The 19,807-nt window shown below is 45.1% G+C and overlaps 1 pseudogene; it reads left to right on the forward strand.

The window, feature by feature from the left end:
• Positions 1-6,739: 6,739 nt before the first annotated feature.
• Positions 6,740-19,006, forward strand: LOC129066891 (serine/threonine-protein phosphatase PP1-gamma catalytic subunit B-like; annotated as a pseudogene).
• Positions 19,007-19,807: the final 801 nt, after the last annotated feature.

The raw sequence follows: 19,807 nt of genomic DNA on the forward strand, positions 1-19,807 counted from the left end.
CATTGGAAATTAAGGTTTCTAAAAGTTAAAAGTTCAAATTAAATTAGAAAGAAATTGTATGTTTTTAATAATAGAAGGCATAAGGCATGAAGATGCAATTTTGAAGGAAAGGAGTTGAAAGGAATTTAATCTAAAGGCGGTTATTTCTAAAAAGATAAGAAAGTTTATGAAAGTTGCAGAAAGATTTGTGAAGGTTGTGAAAGTTTTAAATTTGTGAAGAAAAAACCTCAGGCTCAGGCAAACCTCTTCCTCCACCCAGTTTCTCCCTGGCAACATTCTTTGATGACTCTGGTGGTACCTGGAGTTGTTTCATTACACTTTCTCTTGCCGTCCTCCGTGTGGAGAAACCTACCTGTCAGCTGTGGAACACATCCTTCATCAGAATGTGTTCTGTGAACACTGAGACAGAAGGTAAGGCTGTCCTCTAGACACACAGTCATCCTACACAACTGTCTGCAGGTGACACCTGGGACACAGGGTCTAGTGAATCAGGAACCCATCACCCCTTATGTTCAAAGGAACCCATTCCTTCCCCTCTGTTTGGTGCTCTGGTCATTGGAAAGGCCACCCTCGGGGCATGGGGTAAACACTCTCGGGCACGTGTGGAGCTGAGTCCCCTGTCTGAGTCGGGTAAATCCATTCCCATGGCATCTGCTGGTACCCTGGTTATTGGAAAGGCCACCCTCGGGGCATGGGGTAAATTTATCCATGGGTCAAACGGGCTCTCTCTCTTAAACATGCTCTCTCTCCCCGCCAGCGTGGCTCTCTCAAATGGGCTTTCTATTGAGTCCCCTGCCTGAATGGGGTAAATCCATTCCCAGGTCATCTGGCTGGTGCTCTCATCGTTGCTAAGGTCACCCTCAAGCATGGGGTAAACACATCTGTCTCCTTGTATTTCTCTGCTGGTGTGGACTATAACTCCTGGCCCTCCATCTGGAGCATATATCTTCTGTTACCAGGTGTCTGACCTTGGGTGGGGTCAGGGGGAGGGGAAGCAGCGCCCCCCCCCCAAGGCTCCTCCCTGCTGCTAGACATCTCGGAGCTGAGACTTTATTTCTCCTACTCATTAACAGCCTTTAAAGCTTTTATTGAGAGTCTCAACAGGTCTTTCTGTTTGGTATTTAGGACCTTCCACTCCCTTTCCAGTCTTGTTAAAAGTTGTCAGAAGCAAATAAGAGAACTCTTATATTTTCTCTACAAAAATTAGCAATTCAAATTACATGTATGGTCTTTACATGTTCAGCCTTCATGTGTGTGGTCTTTATGTGGTATGTATTTGTGTGTTACATGTGGTGCATTTTTTGCCTCCACATGGCATAACTAGGGTGTCATATTGTATTGGTCTAAAGAAATTAAATACTAATATAACAGGATCCTGTGGTTTGGACAAAATATTTTATATTAAAACTGGTTTAAGTTTGATTAATGTCTTTTAGGGTTATTACCAAAAAGAGTGCTGTTTTACAAAAAGTTTGTGTTATAGTCCTTTGGTAAAATATGACAATCTTCCCAAAGTCTACATTTTAAAAACTGAGAAATGACTTTGAGTTATTCCAATGGGTCCCTGGAATACCTCAAGGATTTGTTCTTTCCTCACAAAATAAGTTTTTGAACTAATTAGTCCAATTTAATATGTTCAAAATTATATGGGAAGGTTTGCCAAACAGAATAATAACTATTTTATTTGTATACATATATTTTTATCAAAATAGATTTCCTAGTGATTTCAACCTGCCCCAGGGAGGAACTTGCAAAGATTAGAATCAAGTTCAAGTTCAAGCAAGTTCAAACAGGAAACTCTCAGGGTTAAACAGGTGTCTGGTCAATGACACTGGATGAGCCAAGAGTGATGTTTCCCTGTGGAGACATTGAGCAGTGGGTACTATGGGTACTGGTAACCCACTCACTGGGAATTTATGAGTTGTTTCCAATGCTCAATGTGCACTTCCAATAAGTCCTATATGATGTTTTAAAACCTTGCATACTGTTAGTTAGGTCTTTATACATATTAAGATTGTTAAATCTAAAAATATGGGCTTTATATTGTTCTTTTATGTCATTTCCTAATAATTATTACTTATCAAGAATTTGTTGTCTTGAAATATTATATCTAACAAAGAATATTTGTATCCTCAAATATCTTATACCCTCCATTCAACAGAGCCCCAGGCTCGGGGAGATGAAGCAGCCTCCAGCCAGCGCTCGGCTTCTCGGGCTGTCCAGTCTCACCCTCTTCGCCTTGATGACCCGCACCCAGACCCACGGTCAGGGGCAGCGCTACAGCCCTAGCCCTCCTGAAGCAGTGACAGAGGAAGAACCCTTCGTCCTTACTCCACAAAACCAAAACCGGGCCAGGTCATGGAGAATAAATCCATTTTAAAACCAAAGGGGGAAATGAAAGAATAAAGTCAGTGCCACTTGCTCTGTGGCAGTATTTGCTGAGCAGGCCCATAACTTCCATTTCATTCTTCTGAGCTTTTCTCCCCAGGACTGGAAATTACTAGAAGCAAGAACAGAACTGACCGCTCCCTACAGCCACAGGCAGAAGGTAACATTGGAACAAACTGTGGCCTCACGTTACAGCGCCCCAGCTCCCAGAGGCCACACAGCAGCACCTCCCACCCTTTTTAGTCCAATGATAAATCACTAAAAGCTCAAAGCCCCTACCCCTCAATACTGGTGTATCTCTCCACACCATGCCCCTCTCTTTTCTTAGAGAGTGAATAAAACCTTTATTCTCTCCACTTTCTTCTCTTTGTGAATTCTTCCACAGCCTGCATCACCAGCCACTCTACCACCTCCCCCAGCTAGAATACCAGCCACAAGAGCAGAATTTTTGTTTGTTTTATTCATTGTTATATCCCTAGCACCTAGAGTGACTGGCACATAGTAGATGCTCAATAAACACTTGTTGAATGTGAGGAGCTCATCAGACCAACGATGGGCTTCCAGGCTCCAGCAGAGGAGTAATAGGAGAAGGTTGGTGGAGGGAGAAGTCAGCCACATGGAGCAGGAGAACACTGGGCAGCCTTTCCAGGAGCCAGACTGGGGGGAAGGCCTCATTTACCTCCCTGGCAGCTCAAACCATGCTCTCTCAGCTCTTCCCATTATGGTTTATCATAGCAATCTGCCCCAGCTTCACTTACGGGATGCACTCAATGTCTGCCCCACTGAGTTTTCTAAACATAAATCATTCCACACATATTCATGGAGCTCTTACTGGGTGCCAGGCATGTTCTAGATGCTGGGTGAATAGCAACGAACCTAACAGACAAAATTTCCTGCCCCTGGGAAGGTTACAGTCTAGAGGGTGTGGCGGGAAAAAAACCAAGATGAGTAAGCAAAATTTGTAGGGTTAGATGTTGAGGACAGTCCTATTCCCTGCTTGCTTAAAACCATCCTTGGCTCCCTACTGTCTCTAGGATAAAACTCAAGCTGATGTCCAGGAGCAGACAACTTCTTTGTATCCACTCCTCCAGCTCCATGCTTGCTACATGCACTCCACCTTCTAGGCAGAATGAACTTGCTACAGTTCCCCGGTGGTGCCTTTTTCTCTTCGACATCTATGTCTTTGCCCATGCCGTGCCTTCTGCCTGGAGTGCTCCTCTTCCCTTCCTGCACCTGTTTATTAGTTTGACTTGCATTCAACTCCTAGCTTAAGCATCATGTCTTCTAGCAGTCTTTCCATGCCACCCCATCCCGCCACTCCACCCCTGTGTCAGCTGAGGTGCCCCCTTTTTTATCTGTCCCATCTCACTGGACATATCCCTACCCCAGGACTTTCCTCACCAGGTTGTAAGTGTGTATTTCCCTGAGTGTCTAACCCATTGTAGTCCATCGATAAATATTTGCTGAATAAATAAATGGATGAATGGAAGGAAGGACAGGTGTTTGAAAAAAAAAAAGATAAATAGAAGGAAAGTGTTATGGGATGAACTGTATCCCCGAAAATTTCATATGTTGAAGCCCAAACCCCCACTACCTCAGAATGTGACTGAAAACACGGCCTTTAAAAGATGATTAAGTTAAAATAAGGTCATTAGGGTGTAGCTTAATACAATATGACTGATATCCTTATAAGAAGAGGAAATTGGAGATAGACACACACAGAGGGAAGATCATGTGATTTTCGACCATCTAGAAGCCAAGGAGACAGGTCTCAAAAGAAACCAACCCTGCCAACACCTTGATCTTGGACTTCCAGCTCCTAGAACTGTGAGAAAATAAGTGTCTGTTGCTTAAGCCATCTCCAGTTTGTGGTACTTTGTTACGGCAGCCCTGGCAAATTAATACAGAGAGAAATGGATGAATAAAATGAAGAATGGGTGAAAGTAAAATAAGGAAAGATACATGGATGATAGGAAGGAAAAGTGGATAGATGGAAGTTTGGATGAATGGGGGAACAGATGCATGGACAGATGGACAGAGAAATGTTACCATTCCCAGAGCCTTTTTGGCTCTGGCCCAATGTCTCTTCTCAAATTCCTGGTCTTGCCTCTGGCATTCTGACTCTCCCCAGCAGGTCACAGCCCTTCTAGGTGCGCAATATAGAAGACTCAGCAACTGGACCCCACCCCTCACCCCTCCCGTGGTCCTCAGCCTCCTCTTCTTCCCCGATGTCCATCTCCCAGCATTGTCTCTCCCATCCCCAAAGCCCTGTTCTCACATGACCCCCTTAATCCGCCCTCTCAGCCCCAGCCTCCCGGCTGCTGGAGCCTCCCGGCTGCTGGAGCCTCCCAGAAGAATTTAGGTCCGTTGTTTTTCTCCACTGAGGCCCACATCTGCACCTTCCTGGGTTGTCATTTGCCAATTTTCCAGGATCACTTTTGGGGGCTGCATTTTGTCCTGCCTGAGAGGCTCTTTTGGGGCTGTTTTTTTGCTCTCCCTCCTTCTCATCTCTTGAGTGCAGATTCCTGGAGTAAAAACCCTGGGGCTGGACGACCTGCATCTGAACTCAGTTCCGTTACCCTCTTAACCATGTGACTTTCAAATCTCTTCACAAATCCATGCCTCGACTCTCACAGCTGTATAACAGAGATAATAGTAGTCCCTGCTTCATGGGCCCATGGTGAGAACTCCATGAGTTAAACACAGACAGTGCTCGGAACAGAGCTGAGCCCCATCAGGTTACTATTATTACAATCTACCCCAATTTTTCACAGACGCCTCTAAACCCACTCATTGGTGGCAATTTCTGTATAAGCTCCTCCCAGAAAACCACTGATACTCCGGTGTCTTTTAGCTTAGGCAAAACAGGGGATTTTTTTTTTTTTTTTTTTTTTTTTGAGCTCACATAATTGGGAAGAAGCCCAAAGAAGGCCCAGCCAGGTTCCTTTCCCCTTCACCTCACCTGCCTGTCAGCTTTGGTTTTTCCTGCAGCCCGGCATCCTCCCTGAGATGACAGCTTGGCATGGCTTCTATGACATCCTCACGTCTTTGGTCCTGGGTCCTGCTCGGAAATATTCTGCTCTGACTCCCCCAGTTTCTGCAGGCCACTCCACTGCCCAGCTGAAAAAATCCACAGGGACTGGGGAGCATGGGGAGGGGCTGGACCTGAGAGGAGGCAGCCATTTTTCAGCACAGTGCTGTTCAGTTCTTTTCACTTCTGTGCACAAATTACTACGATAAAATTTAAGTAAAATAAAATATTTCCTCTCAACTGGCAAGTAGTTAAAAGACAACATAACTGAAAAACTTGGCCAGCTCACCTTTTCTTTTTTCGGTTGTGGTAAAATGCACATAACATAAAATTTACAATTTCAGCCATTTTTATGTGTGCAGTTCATTAGCATTTAGTACATTCACATTGTTTTGCAATCATCAGCGCCATTCATCACCAGAATTCTTTTAATCTTGCAAAACTGAATCTTTATACTCATTAAACAATAATTCCCTGCTCTCCCTCTCCTCACCCCAGTCCCTTGCAACCACATGCTCCTTTCTGTCTCTAAGAGTTTAACTGCTCCAGAACCTCATATAAGTGCAATCATACACCATTTGTCTTTTTGTTACTGGCTTGTTTTACTTAGCATAATGTACTCAAGGTTCATCTGTGCTATAGTACATGTCAGAATTTCACTCCTTTTTAAGGCTGAATAATATTCCATTATATGTATACACCACATTTTGTTTATCCATTCATCCATCGATGGACACTTAGGGTGCTTCCGCTTTTTGGCTATTGTATATAATGTTCTATAAACATGGGTGTAAAATCAACTCAGCTTTTAAAAGTACATTTTTAGAGAAGAGAAAAGAGAAGAAAGAGAAGAGAAGGGAAGGGAAGGGAAGGGAAGGGAAGGGAAGGGAAGGGAAGGGACTTACTTTTTTTTTAACATAAAGATTAGGAAGAAAAGGGAGACCAGGGCACCTGGGAAATAAACTACTGTCCATCATTCCTGGCCATCAAATGGCTCCATACTCCCTGCTCTTTGAGAGGTTAAATAAGTTTCCTGTGATAACACAGCTGAAAAGGGGCTGAGAGTCAGCCCAGGTGTGACTCCATGGCCCTCTGAGACATTTTGCTGGAACTTCTAAGTCCAAAGCCATGCCTCTGCTGCCTGGAGCTAGGATCTCATGTAAGGACAGTGAAGGAGATCGCGGCTTCTTAGGTTCACATGTCAGCACGACCAGCATCCTTGCCACCAAGCACTTGGAAGCAGGGCTCCCCTGGTACCTGGGGCTGGCACATGAGCCGACACAGCCCTGATCCAGGGGCCAGGCCCGAGCTCAGGCTTAGATGGCCTCACGCAAGACTCCCCAGGACCACTCTGATTTGTATTCAGTGCCCAGAGAAAGAGCGGCTCAGGACCAGGTGGGACTCCAGTTTGCGGAGAGAGAAGTGAGTGAGTGTAGAGATAGGAGAGCCTAGGGGCACACTGAGGAGTGGAAAAAGCATATCCTGGAGCAAAAAAGCTACACAGCCAGTCAAGCTCCCTCAGCGCCAGTAGTGGCTGATGTGGGCCCAGGGCGGCGGTGCCGCCCCTGCACTGCACAAAGGTGCCTCCCAGACACGCGGCCTCTCCACAGAAGTCGCATGCGCAGGCTGCCCGCCTGAGCCTTGGCCTAAGCACAGAGCTGTGTCCACCGTGAAGACAGGGACTCTTTCTTATTCATACAAAGATGCAGAGCACACAAGTGGACAGCCCTGGGCTTCTCACAAAGGGAACACTCAGTACATGTCAGTGGAGGGACTATGAGACAGTTGATGAAAGCGCATGTCGCCTCTTCCTCTGGGAAACATGTGGGCTCCATACAATGAGCTGCCCCTGAGCCTGGGTACAAACCCATATCCTTGGCTGGCAAGTGGGGAAGAACGTTCTACTGGCGCTGGGCTCGTTACCCATAGAGCAGGTACCTACGTGATGTTAGCCCAGGGGCTGGGCATCAGGCCTTTCCCTTCATCCAGAGTCTAGCGTGACAGAACCCCTGAGTGCACAATAGAGCAGCGGGTCCCTGATCAGGACACTTGCCGCCTCCTGTTCCCATGCGCAGGCAGAAGAACCCTCACTACCATTAACCAGCCAGCTCCCAGGGTCCAGGGAACAATGCCCTCCCTGTGGCCACCCCACAGGGATCACATATAAGAACCATCCAAAGTGCAAGGGGATTGACCGTGCTCCGCAGCGCTCTTTCAGCTTAATAGAAACAGCTGGTCAGTGAAGTGTTTGCCAGCAATTTAACGAGACTCAAACAGCAAGAGGCATCTGCCGATAAATCAAAGGGAAGCGCCCGGCTAAGTGAGGTTTAATTCAAATTCTTATCTTGAGCCGAGAGAAGAGCACGGTTGCGCCTTCCAGTTGTATTAGGACCAGGAAGGCTGGTCATCCTCCTGACCCCCTAGGGGGTGATGGCCCCACCAAGACTAAACTGTAAAAAACCAAAGCAAACCGCGGAGAGGAGGGGGGGAGGAGGAAGAAGCAAGATGTCATTTCTCCTCTCGCAGAAACAAAACGACACAACGATTTCACTGCATGATGAGCCCATAAAACTCATGGCCACACACATGTTGCCCCATTAAAGCAGAGGACAGGGGCCCATGCACAGGGGCGCGAACACGCCTGGCAAGGAAGAGGATTTGTTCTGTGGAAATGTCACCCATCAGAGCCACAAAGAATCTGGGAAAACAAGAGCTGCTTCCTTCTCACTGTCTCCTCACACAAAGGCCTGGACACAGATCTCGCAACCCATACACAAGTCAAGGGTTTCCAATAAGGCTTCCTTCCTCTGCCTGTGAACTGTGCAAAGCCCTGCACTGCATTTGTAAATGCTCCATTCAGAATAGACTTGATTTTCCCCTCCCCGCACATCCCATTGCTTTTCTAAATCAGAGCCTTGGACATATGTCAGGCCAAAAGCTGCCCAGGGCTCAACGCATTTTCACGGCATGGGCCTCGGGAAGTCACTGAAGATTCGTCCTTGAAGGGGGCCTTCCCAGCTGCCCTTCGCCCATGTTTTATTTCACTTTGGCCAATGATGGCTTCCCTAAGGGCAGGGACTGACGGAGTAGCAAAAGCTCGGTCCCCAGGGATTACTGGGAAGAAGGAGTGACTCAGAAAGCACTGGAGTGGAGAATAAGGTGACCCCCTACCAGACAATGCCAAAAGTATGGCTTAAAGTTCATGCCCATTCAACCGATCCCCCCCAATCATCCTTCCCAAGGCAAAGTCTTCCCCATCTCCACATTGCTCTCCAGTACTCCTTCTAACTTTGTTCTTCACACCGGTTAGCACATGTTCCCTTGAAGTCAGCATATGTTCAACGCCACGGCAACCTCATCACCTTTTGTAATATGTTCTGAGGCTGTAGGAATTGTGTTTGACTGCTAGTGAGGCCAAAGAGAAGGTAGAAGTTTAATTTTTCTCTCACAAAAAGTTCACGGGCGAGAGGCTGGCCAAGGAGTCGGGGCTATTTTGTTCTTCCTCGTGGCTCCAGTGGGGAGAGAAGGAAGAAGCAGAGTGCGGGGCAGTTGAGGAGGTGGTGCGCCCCGGCTGCCACCACCACCTCTGTGCGCGGGTGTGGGAAAGGTGGCCTGAATCCCGGGCGTGAGCTGCTGGCAGCGCCGCCGCATTAGGGCCAGCGGTGGGAAGGTGGTGGCAGACACAGAGAACCGCAGCATCAACAGCATCATCCAACGGCTGCTAGAAGCGAGAGGGTCCAAGCCTGGTAAGAATGTCCAGCTACAGGAGAATGAAATCAGAGGACTGTGCTTAAAATCCCATGAGACATTTCTCGGTCAGTCTATCCTACTAGAATCTGAAGCACCACTCAAAATCTGTGGTGCTATTCATGGGCAATACTATGATTTGCTTCACTTTTTGAGTATGGTGGCTTCTTGCCAGAAAGAAAGCAGCTACCCGTTTCTTGGGGACTATGTGGGCAAGGGGAAGCAGCCACTGGAGACTATCTGCCTCTTACTGGCGTACAAAATCAAATATCCCGACAATTTTTTCTTCTCCGAGGAAACTGTGAATGTGACAGCATCAATAGAATTTATGGATTTTATGAGTGTAAAAGAAGATATAACATTTTACTATGGGGAACTTTCACAGAGTGCTTTAACTGTTTACTGATAGCAGCCATTGTGGGTGAGAAAATATTTTGCTGTCATGCAAGTTTATCACCAGATCTTCAATCTATGGAGCAGATACTGGAAAGTATGCAACCAGCCGATGTACCAGATCAAGGTCTTCTTTGTGATCTTTTGTGATCTGACCCCGATACTGATGTCCAAGCCAGGGTGAAAATGACAGCGGAGTGTCTTTCACATTTGGTGCAGAAGTGGTTGCAAAATTTCTCTGTAAGCATGATTGGATCTTGTACATAGAGCCCATCAGGTGGTTGAAGGTGTATATGAATTTTTTGCAAAGAAGAAGTTGGTCACTCTGTTTTCTGCACCAAATTATTGCGGAGAGTTTGACAACGCAGGTGCCATGATGAGTGTGGATGAAACACTAATGTGCTCTTTTCAGATTTTAAATCCTGCAGAGAAAAAGAAGCCAAATGCCATGAGACCCGTAACACCTTCAAGGGGTGTGATCGCAAAGCAAGCAAAGAAATAGATGTCATTTTGACACCGCTTAGCTGGCAGTCGTAACATATAGTATATAACCTTCATTTTTAAAACTGTAATGTGTATTGGTCAGCTTGCTCAAATAGTGTTTTGGGGTCCTTCCCTTACATTTTTTTCTTTTTTAAATTATGTTTTATTCATTATGCTATTACAGTTGCCCTGATTTTTTCCCCCTTTGCCCTCCTCACCCTACCACCCCGCACTCCCTCAGGCAGTCCCCACACCATTGTTCATGTCCATGGGTCATGTGTGTAAGCTCTTTGGCTACTCCCTTTCTTTACACTGTCCTTTACATCCCCATGGCTATTCTGTAACTACCCATCTGTACTTCTTAATCCCCTCACCTCTTCACCCATTCGCCCACACTGCCCTCCCATCTCTTTACCTTTAACCTTTGGTATTTTAATTAGGATGTGTCTTGGAGTGGACCTCTTTGCATCCATCTTGTGTGGGATCCTCTGTGCTTCCTGGACTTGCATGTCTATTTTCTTCAACAAATCAGGGAAGTTTTCTTTCACTGTTTTTTCAAATAGATTTCTAATTTCTTGCTCTTTTTCTTCTCCTTCTGGTACCCCTATGAAGCCAATGTTGGAATGCTTGAAGTTGTCCCACCAGCTGCTTATACTACCCTTGTTTTTTTTTTTGGATTATCTTTTCTTCTTGTTTTTCTGGTTGTTGTTTTTTTTGCTTCCTTATGTTCTACATCATTGATTTGATTTTTGGCTTCATCCATTCTACTGTTGTTTCTCTTTTAATTGTTCTTTATTTCAGTTAGTGTATCCTTCATTTTATACTTGGTATTTTTATGCTGTTAAGGTCCTCACTAAGTTCCTTGAGCATCCTTATAACCAGTGTTTTGAACCCTGCATCTAATAGATTGCTTATCTCCATTTCACTTAGATCTTTTTCTGGCGCTTTGATCTGTTCTTTCATTTGGACCATGTTTCTTTGTCTCCTCATTTTGGCAGCCTCCCTGTGTTTGTTTCCATATATTAGGTAGAGCTGCTTTGACTCCATGCCTTGGTAGTGTGGTCTAATGTAGTAGAGGTCCTATAGGGTCCCATGGTACAGCCTTTCCTATCACTCAAGCTGGGTACTTGATGTGCACCCTTCCTGTAGGCTGAGTTGCACCCTCCTCTTGCAGTTGATCTTTGGCTGCTGTTGGCAGGTCAATGAGAGGGATTTACCCAAGCCAGTCAGCTGCAAGAATTGACTGTGACTGCTGATTATCAACCTCCATCCTCCATAGAGAATCGGCTGTGCATAGCCAGGGTGGTGGTGCTCCAACATGGTCTGTAGCTGTCCCATGGGTGGGCTGGCCCTGCTGTTTTCTGGGTCATGCAGGTCAAGGTCAGCCCCCACCTGTGTTTTGCCCAGGGCTACCCCGCCTGAGTTATAAAGCAATCTGAGATGGCTGCCACTTGTACTGGGCTTGGAAATTTCTAGGCAAAGCCAAGTTGTGAATCTAGGCTGCTAGTTTGGGGACTGGAGTTCACTGAGGCCAGTTGCTGCTTGTCTGAGTGGATTTAGGAAGTTGTGAAGCATGAGCCAAGATCAGCCATTCATATCAAAAAGCAGCTTGGGTGGACCCCTCAGTTGGGTGGAGTGGAGCCTCTGGGGATGTCCAAGGTGGGTCAAACAATGTTAGCCAAGTTGCTAGAATCTTAGATACAACACCGGTATGCCAGCTGTGTCGGGGAAGGGCCCAGAAAAGGGACAACGACCACTGCTTGCCTTGATGCCGGACACCTCAGTTTCCCTCTGCATGCCACTGGCGTCCCTCAAGCTACCTCTCTGGACCAGAGCCCAGAGGGAATGAGTCTGGGTAGGTGAGACCGTGTGTGGGTTCTTTAAAAGGAACTGCTTGGGGCTCCAGTAGTTTCTTCCACCAACTCAATGCCGACTGGTTTTTGCAGCCAGAAATTGTGGGGACTTATCTTCTTGATACTGGAACCTTGGGTTGGGGGTCCTAGTGTGGGGCCGGGAGTCCTCAGTCACAAGATAGCCCTCCCAGATTTTTATCTACCACACGTGGGTGAGGAACCAGCCTGTTGCGCATCTACGCTCCTTCTACCAACCCGGATGGATGTGGTTTCTTTAATTCTGTAATTGTCAGACTTCCATTCAACTCAATTTCTGTCAGTTCTGAGTGATTGTTGTTCTATAGTTTGGTTGTAATTTTGTTGTGGTTATAGGAGGAGGCGAGCCATGTCTGCCTGTGCCACCATCTTGACCAAAAGCCCGCCAGCCCTCCCTTACATTTTTGAGTTAATGAATGGCATTTGCTGGTTAGAACAGCAAATGAAAGACCTCCCAAGGAAAGTCTTCACTCCCAAGGGAAAAAAAACGTTTTGTTTTTTAATTCTCTCTTCCTTTTGCAAACAAATTTAATGATGGTGTTAAAGCTATACACCCCAGAACAGTTTATCCTGACCAAGGGATAAGTGTACGATTATCCCTTTTTTTAATTTAGTACAACCCATGAATAATGTAAATGCTTGTTTTCTTTAGGATATAAAAACAGCCCTAGGGTGCTCAATCTGTACATGTTATTGTCATAAAATGCACCCTGTTGATACAAACCACTGTGAACATTTATTTTTTAATTTTAAGAATTTGTTTTGAAGGGATTGCTTATTTCTCATTGTGTTGTCATGTACAAACTGGTTTTTATATCTATCAGCAACATTAGACGTAACTTTCTAGGCAAAGGCAAGCTGTGAATCTAGGCTGCTAGGTCGGGGCCTGGAGCTCACTGAGGCCAGCAGCAGCCTTGCTAGCATCATTGATATAATGTACATTCAACTAAAGAACACTCTCCTCTACCATATACTTAAAATGACAATTAAAGTCATTATTTTAAATGTCTGTGGCTCTTTCCTGTACCCAAAGCTTCCGTAGGAAACGTGTACTGACACACACCAGCCAAGTACAAGGTTTTATGTTTGTGTACCTGTACCGCCTTCGTGAGGATTCAAAACCAGGTTTTTGAGTTTGAATAGCAATTAGTAACACAGTGCAGTTTAAGCTATTATGATTAAAGTTGATAACATTTTGTACAATTTCCATATAGTCTATTCATTAAGTAATCTTTTAACAGTTGTGTCAGGCCTGAACTTTTCCATTCAGAAAGCTCCAAATTATAAAAACAATACTGTTCTCTACACGTGACCAATGCTGCTTCCTCTGGCCCAAATTCTTTATTCTGTTGTGAAGCTGCGGCTTATAAGTTAAAACAATGGAACTTACTGTCTACCAGTTTATACAGAATTTACATTATCTGTGACATTTTTTAACTACGATCTATTAAAAAGAAATCTGTTTCAGCAGATGACCATGTTCAATACCATGTGAAGAAAGTGAATTCAGACTTATTGAATGATGAATTTGGTAAAAGAAAAAAGTTCACAGGTGGCAGTTTGAGGCTGGCATCACAATGGGCATCAAGAACCAAGGCTCCTTCAGATTTTTAGTTCAATATCTTTAGCTTCTGGCTTTCATCCTAAAAGTCATCTTGTGAACAAAGATTGATGTTAGAACACCAACTATATCATATCTGGATTCCAGGCAGGAGGCAAAAGAAAGAAGGAGGGTCGAGACTTCAGTGGTGAGCATGCAAGAGACTATACAGATGTTGAATTATAATGTTGTACCCTGGAAAAGTATATGTTATTAACCAATGTGACCCCAATAAATTTAATTTTTTTAAAGATTAAAATAAAAAAAGAATAATCTCAAATCAATCACCCAACTTTAGAACTTAAGAAACTAGAAGAAGAAAAACAAACTAAACCCAAAGCTAGCAGAAGGAAGGATATAATAAGGATGAGAGTAGAAAAACAATAGGGAAAATCAAGGAAACCAAAAGTTGGTTCTTTGAAAATATCAACAAAATTGACAAAACTTTAGCTAGATGGGCTAAGGAAAAAAAAAACAGAGAAGACTCAGATTATTAAAATAAGAAATGAAAATGGGAACCAGTACCAGATTCTATGGAAATAGAAAGGAATAGCCAGAACAAAGCTACTGTAATCAAAACTGTGGTACAAACATAAAGACAGAACTATAGACCTATAGAATGTAATAAATAGCCCAGGACTAAACCCTTACATGTATGCTCTAATTACTTTTGATAAGAGTGCCAAGATCGTTTAATGAAAAGACAGTCTTTTTAACACACTGAATATTCACATGCAAAAGAATGAAGTTGGGCCCTTACCTAATACCATATACAAAATTTAACTCAAAAGCAATCAAGGATCTAAATGTAAGACCTAAAGCAATAAAATTCTTAAAAGAAAACATCAAACAAAAATATCATTAACATTGGATTTGGCAACAATTTATTGAATATGACACAAAGTAACAGAAGAAAAAAATAGAAAAATTAAACTTCATAAAAATTTAAAAATTTTGTACATCAATAGGTACTATTAACAGAGTAAAAAGGTAACTTTCAAAACTGGAGGAAATAATTGCAAACCACATATCTGATAAGGAATTAATATCCAGAATATATAGAAAACTCCTAAAACTCAACAACAACAGCAACGAAAAACCCAAACAACCCAATTTAAAAATGGGCAAAGGACTTGAATAATTATTTTTTCAAAGAAGATGTATGAATGGCCAATAAGCATATGAAAAGACGCTCAGCATCACTAATCATTTGGAAAATGCAAATCAAAGCTACAATGAGATACTGCCTCACAACCCGCAGAGTGCCTAGTATCAAAAAAAAAAAAAAAAAGAAAAGAAAACCATAAGTGTTCGTGAGCACGTGAGGAAATTGGAACCCTTGTGTACTCTTGGTGGAATGTAAAATGGAACAGCTATTTCACATACTATGGAAAACAGTATGGCAGTTCCTCAAAAAATTAAAAATTAGCACATTACCCAGCCACTCCACTTCTGACTCTATACCCAAAAGAATTGAAATCAGGCTCTCAAAAAGGTAATCATACATTCATGTGCACAGCAGCATAATTTACAACCCCTTACACATAAAGGCTAAACCAAATGTTCATAGTTCGTAGGTGATTAACTGTATGAGCAAAATGTGGTATATACATAAAGTATTATTCAGTCTTAAAAAGGAAGGAAATTCTGTAACACGCACAACATAGATAAAACTTGAGGACATTATGCTAAGTGAAATAAGCAAATCACAAGAAGACAGATACTGTATGATTGCCCTTATATGAGATACTTAAAATTGTCACAATCATAAAGACAGAAGGTGTGATAGTACAATGGAGGCTGCCAGGAGCTGGGGGAAGGTGGGAATGGGGAGTTATTGTTTAAAGAGCATAGAATTCCAGTTTTGCAAGATGAGAAGGTTTATAGTGATGGATGGTGATGATGGCTGCACAACAGTGTGAATGTACTTAATACCACTAACTTTTACACTTAAAAATTGCTAATAGGGTAAATTGTGTGTTATATGTATTTTACCACAATAAAAAATTCTAAAGATCATTCAAACATCTGACTTTATTTTATTTTCTCATTTGAACTGGGATTTTCTTGGTTCTTGATATGAAAAGTTATTTTAAATGATATCTTGGACACTTGGAGTATCACATCATGAGACTCTGGTACCTGTTTAAACATTCTGATTCGGCCGGCCGTCACCCTGCTTAGGTCAGAACACACTCTCTGGCCCACTTCCGCGGGCTGTGGTTACGGTCCCTCTCGTTTCCAAGGCTTCGATCATGCTCTTCTCATCTGCCCCACTCATTACTGCCTGGAGGTCAGTCAGCAGCCTGTGTGCTATTAGTTCAGTTCTCAAACCTATTGCTGTGTTGGCTCTAATCAATTTCATGTGAGAGTCACCCACGACCTCATTCACAGACTTAAGGAATCCTTGTCTTCAGCTCCCTCTAGTCTCTATTCAGGAAGGCTGGGTGTTGCCCCTCCTGCTCTCCCCTTAGCACAGAGCTGTCCGGGTCCACAGGGCTCCCCGCAGCCTCTGCAGCTGCTGTGCCAGGGAGAAGGCGAGGAGGCACCTCCACTGACAGTCATTCGCAGGGGGCAGGTGAGGATGGCTGGCAGTTCCACCCACCATCTCCACAGCGACAGGTGGGCAGAAGGTGAGGTGGCCCCTCCTCAGTGCAAGCCAGGAATGATTCACAGGCTCTGACCTCAGTTGCCACCGCCACAGGGGCCAATGGGAAGGCAGAGCATGGTAGCTTTTTTCTTGTCTTTACCTGGAGTAGGTGGGTACAGTAAAAAAAAAAAAAAAAATGTATTAAACAGGGCTATCCTTTACAAGTCCTTTGGCTAGAGAAGGCAGGCTTCTTGGGGCTTTTTTTTTTTTCTTTTTGTCTGAGTCAATGACATTTTCAGGTTTCAAGCATCTCTAGTGTCCAGGAGATGCAGGAAGCAAACACACACACACACCTTTCCCTCACCTCTGGGCTATTCTCAGATTCGACCATCTCTAGCCATTGGTCTTCCTTCCTCTGCATTTCAGAGTCTTCTGGTTGTTAGCACATTATGCATTTTGTCCAGGGTTTTTAGCTGTAATCAGCAAGAGGAACAGGTGCAATGCACTTACTCCACTTTGCCTGAAATCAGTAGCCCATGTTCAGTTTTAATGGAAAGTGCTGTGCTCAGGAATCAGGGTAAACTTAGCCTTGCAAACATGCACTCACCGAGGCAAGCCTTGATTCACGGGCCCTGGGCCAGGGGAGCCTCCCTCTCACATCGGGTCTCCCTGGTGTCGGTGACTTACATTTTGGCAATATAACTGCATCTGCTCTTACTTCTCCACAAACCAAAGAGGATCACTAAGTTTTGTTTTTGCTTCTTTTATACAGCACATGAGAGGAACGTTAATTCTCATTGTCAGACAGCACTGGGGCGCAGACCAGCATTTGGTGAGATTTCGTGGATGATGCAGTTAGGCAGACAAAACAATAACAAGCCCACGGAGACTTTGCACTTTCCAACTCCTAGGCTAGCTGGCTTTGAATTTGAATACAAATTCGCTCTAGCAACTCACAACAGGCAGTAAGCAAAACCAAATAAGCAAGAGCATTAAAAAAAAAGAGTTAGAGGAGAAAGCGAGTGTTTTGAACTCGCTTTTTGTAAGAAAGTGGATGTTGTAAACAACAACAGACAGTCACTCCAGGGTCTGGTGGCCGCCCCAAAGCCAATGCAGTGGGGGAGCGTGGTTAAGACGCCTGACCTTCGAGAGCTTCAGAACTGTCATCCACAAGGCCGTGCCAAGGATAATGCTTCCTCTGAAAAAGCCTGAGCAGCCTTACAGAGCGGTGTGGAAAGTCTGCGGGGGAAAACGCAGGCCCGCAGCTGAGTCTTGGCTTGCCACTCTAAGGAGACGTGGTTTCTCCTCTCTCTTTCTGCATGAGCAAGTGAATTCACATCCACTGTTTATGTGTCTTAAAAGCCAACATTTTCAGTGTGTTTTTGGTGTGAATAAAAAAGATCATCCCACAATTGGCAAGGCGAGATTATTTCTTAGGTGGGGCATTTCCTTTGAGACTGAACTGCCATTTGTAGAGTTTTGTCATTTAAGACAACACATTGCCTGGCTCAGAGAACAGAACATGAGTAAACTGACAAACTTCCCCAGGGATGTGAGAGCCAGTCTCGGCTCCTGGTGACAGTTAAAGCTGGATCTGGGTGAGCACCAGGCGGAGAACACCCACCTGCTTCAGCAGGCTCCACTTCTGTGCGGTCCCCAGCAGACCAGAGGGTGGCGGCGGTTGGCCGGGGGGGGGGGGGGGGGGCGGCGCTCAGAGAGGGTGCTGACTGCTTGTCACCGGCGCCTTCACCCCCTGCCTGCTCCTAAAGAGGGCTTCCTGCTCTGGTCACTGACAACAAAACTCACTCAAAGGAGAAGAGCAGAAAGTGGCCTTTTCTTGAGCCAAATCCAAATGAAATCCAAAATCTGTGCAAAAACTGTGGGCACGCTTCCTGTTTTAGTCACTCCAGGAGGTATTCGCACTCCTCACACGCATTTTTGATGCCTCTCCCCTTCCCTTCTTCACTCTTTATGGCTTCAGAATGTTTTCCTGAGGATGACGGTTGGATCACACATTAAGTTTAAAAGTACAGACACACTCATCAGTGAAAAAAAATGTCATTGGGGTTGATAAGCTGCAAAATGGCCTTCTTGTGAGGCAGTTTGGTGATCATAACCCTAAAGGTGAAGGCATGAACTGAATATTGGAGAATTTTAATAAAAAGGCGTGGATGGGTAGGTGGATGGTTAAATGGATGAGTGGGTGGATGGATGAACAGGAAGACTGGTGGACAGATGGAAAGATAGACAGACAAGGTAAAAAGGGAGCAAAAAAAGGCAGCAGGTTCCTTGGCCCCTTAAAGCCTCTCCCCAGTGAGTGCTGGGGGGAACCTACCCGCCTTCCTATCTTCCGTGATTTCCAGGCGCTTTCCTGTTCTTTGGTAGAAAAACCCAGCTCCTCCCTGGCCCTGGACCTGACGGACTGACGCATAAATAACAGGCAAGACTCTCGCCCACACCAACATCTGTGTCTCTGCCTTGGCTGATGCAAGAGCATGGTCTCTCCTAAGAAAGAAAGGTAACAACAGGAAAAGACCCTCCGCTGAGAACCAAGACAGAGCTATTCAGTTTCAAGGCCAAAATCAACCAGCTTCCACCGCCTTATTCTTGTTTTAACAATGATTCATCAGAATAGGAAAAAAAAATTTTTTGTTTACTGGCCCTGCAGCGTCTCTCCCAATCCCAGCAGAAACAGGAACCTTGGCGTTAGAACAGTGAACCAGACAGAGCCCCTTCCCAGCTGCTGGGCAGCATCTCTGCTCGCTTCTCAGCCCCAGGTGCCTGCAACATGCAGAGCACTAGCCTCTCAGTGGGTCAGAGCTGGACTAAGGTCTGAGACCTGCTTCCAAGCCCCGAGCCTGAGGTCGGTGGTTCTACGGCATTAACCGGTAGGCCTCTTGATGGCAGCTCTTCAAAGACAGACTGAACAGCAAAACGCAGGGAGCTCGGGGCAGCGCCCACTCTCCTTTCCCCAGCTCATCAGAGAGTTCTGCGGAGGTCAGACTAGCTCCTCCCTCATGCTTGTTCCAGTGAACGTTCCCTTGTTGGCATTCGCCTTGAAGAACCTGCTTCCTGGCTCTGAGCTGGCGGGAAAGGTGGACCTGAGTACCGCTGCGGCCCACCCACTGAGTCCCACAGGGGCCTTCTTGGGGAGGGCTGCCACGGGTCAGCTTCCTTTATCTCCCTCCTCTTTCCACTTCCCCAGCGTTATGCTCTGTCTGGCACTCCGGTCCTAAACTCTTCCCTCTTTTTAGCCTTGTCATGTTTGCTGGATCGTGGGGGCCAAGGAAAACCTTCCCGTTGAGATGCTCCTGCCCACCTCCCTCCACCCTCCCAGCACATTGTGGGCCCTGCGGGGACCCAGCCCCTCTCCTGTAAGGACGGACCTGAGCTGGGTGCTGTCCAAGCTGCCTTTCAGCCCCGGTACTTTCTTTTAGAAGGTGTGTAGTTATTTTCTTCCTCAGATGCCCCAGAGCGGAGATCCCCCTTCTCACCCTTGCCGGGCCCCATGGAAGACCCAGAACTGAAAAGAGAACAATCTGCTCAGTTGCAGCCTCTACCTGCGCTGTCTAGTTCCACAGAAGCCACTAGCCACATGTAACTCTGTACACTTACATTCAAAGTAATTAAAATTAAATAAAACTTCTATTTTGTTTGTGTATGTTGTTCATTCAAGTCCACACATA

This window comes from Pteronotus mesoamericanus, unplaced genomic scaffold (assembly GCF_021234165.1).
Source record: "Pteronotus mesoamericanus isolate MK-2021 breed Mesoamerican mustached bat unplaced genomic scaffold, CSHL_Meso_final contig_20, whole genome shotgun sequence".
Lineage (NCBI taxonomy): Eukaryota > Metazoa > Chordata > Mammalia > Chiroptera > Mormoopidae > Pteronotus > Pteronotus mesoamericanus.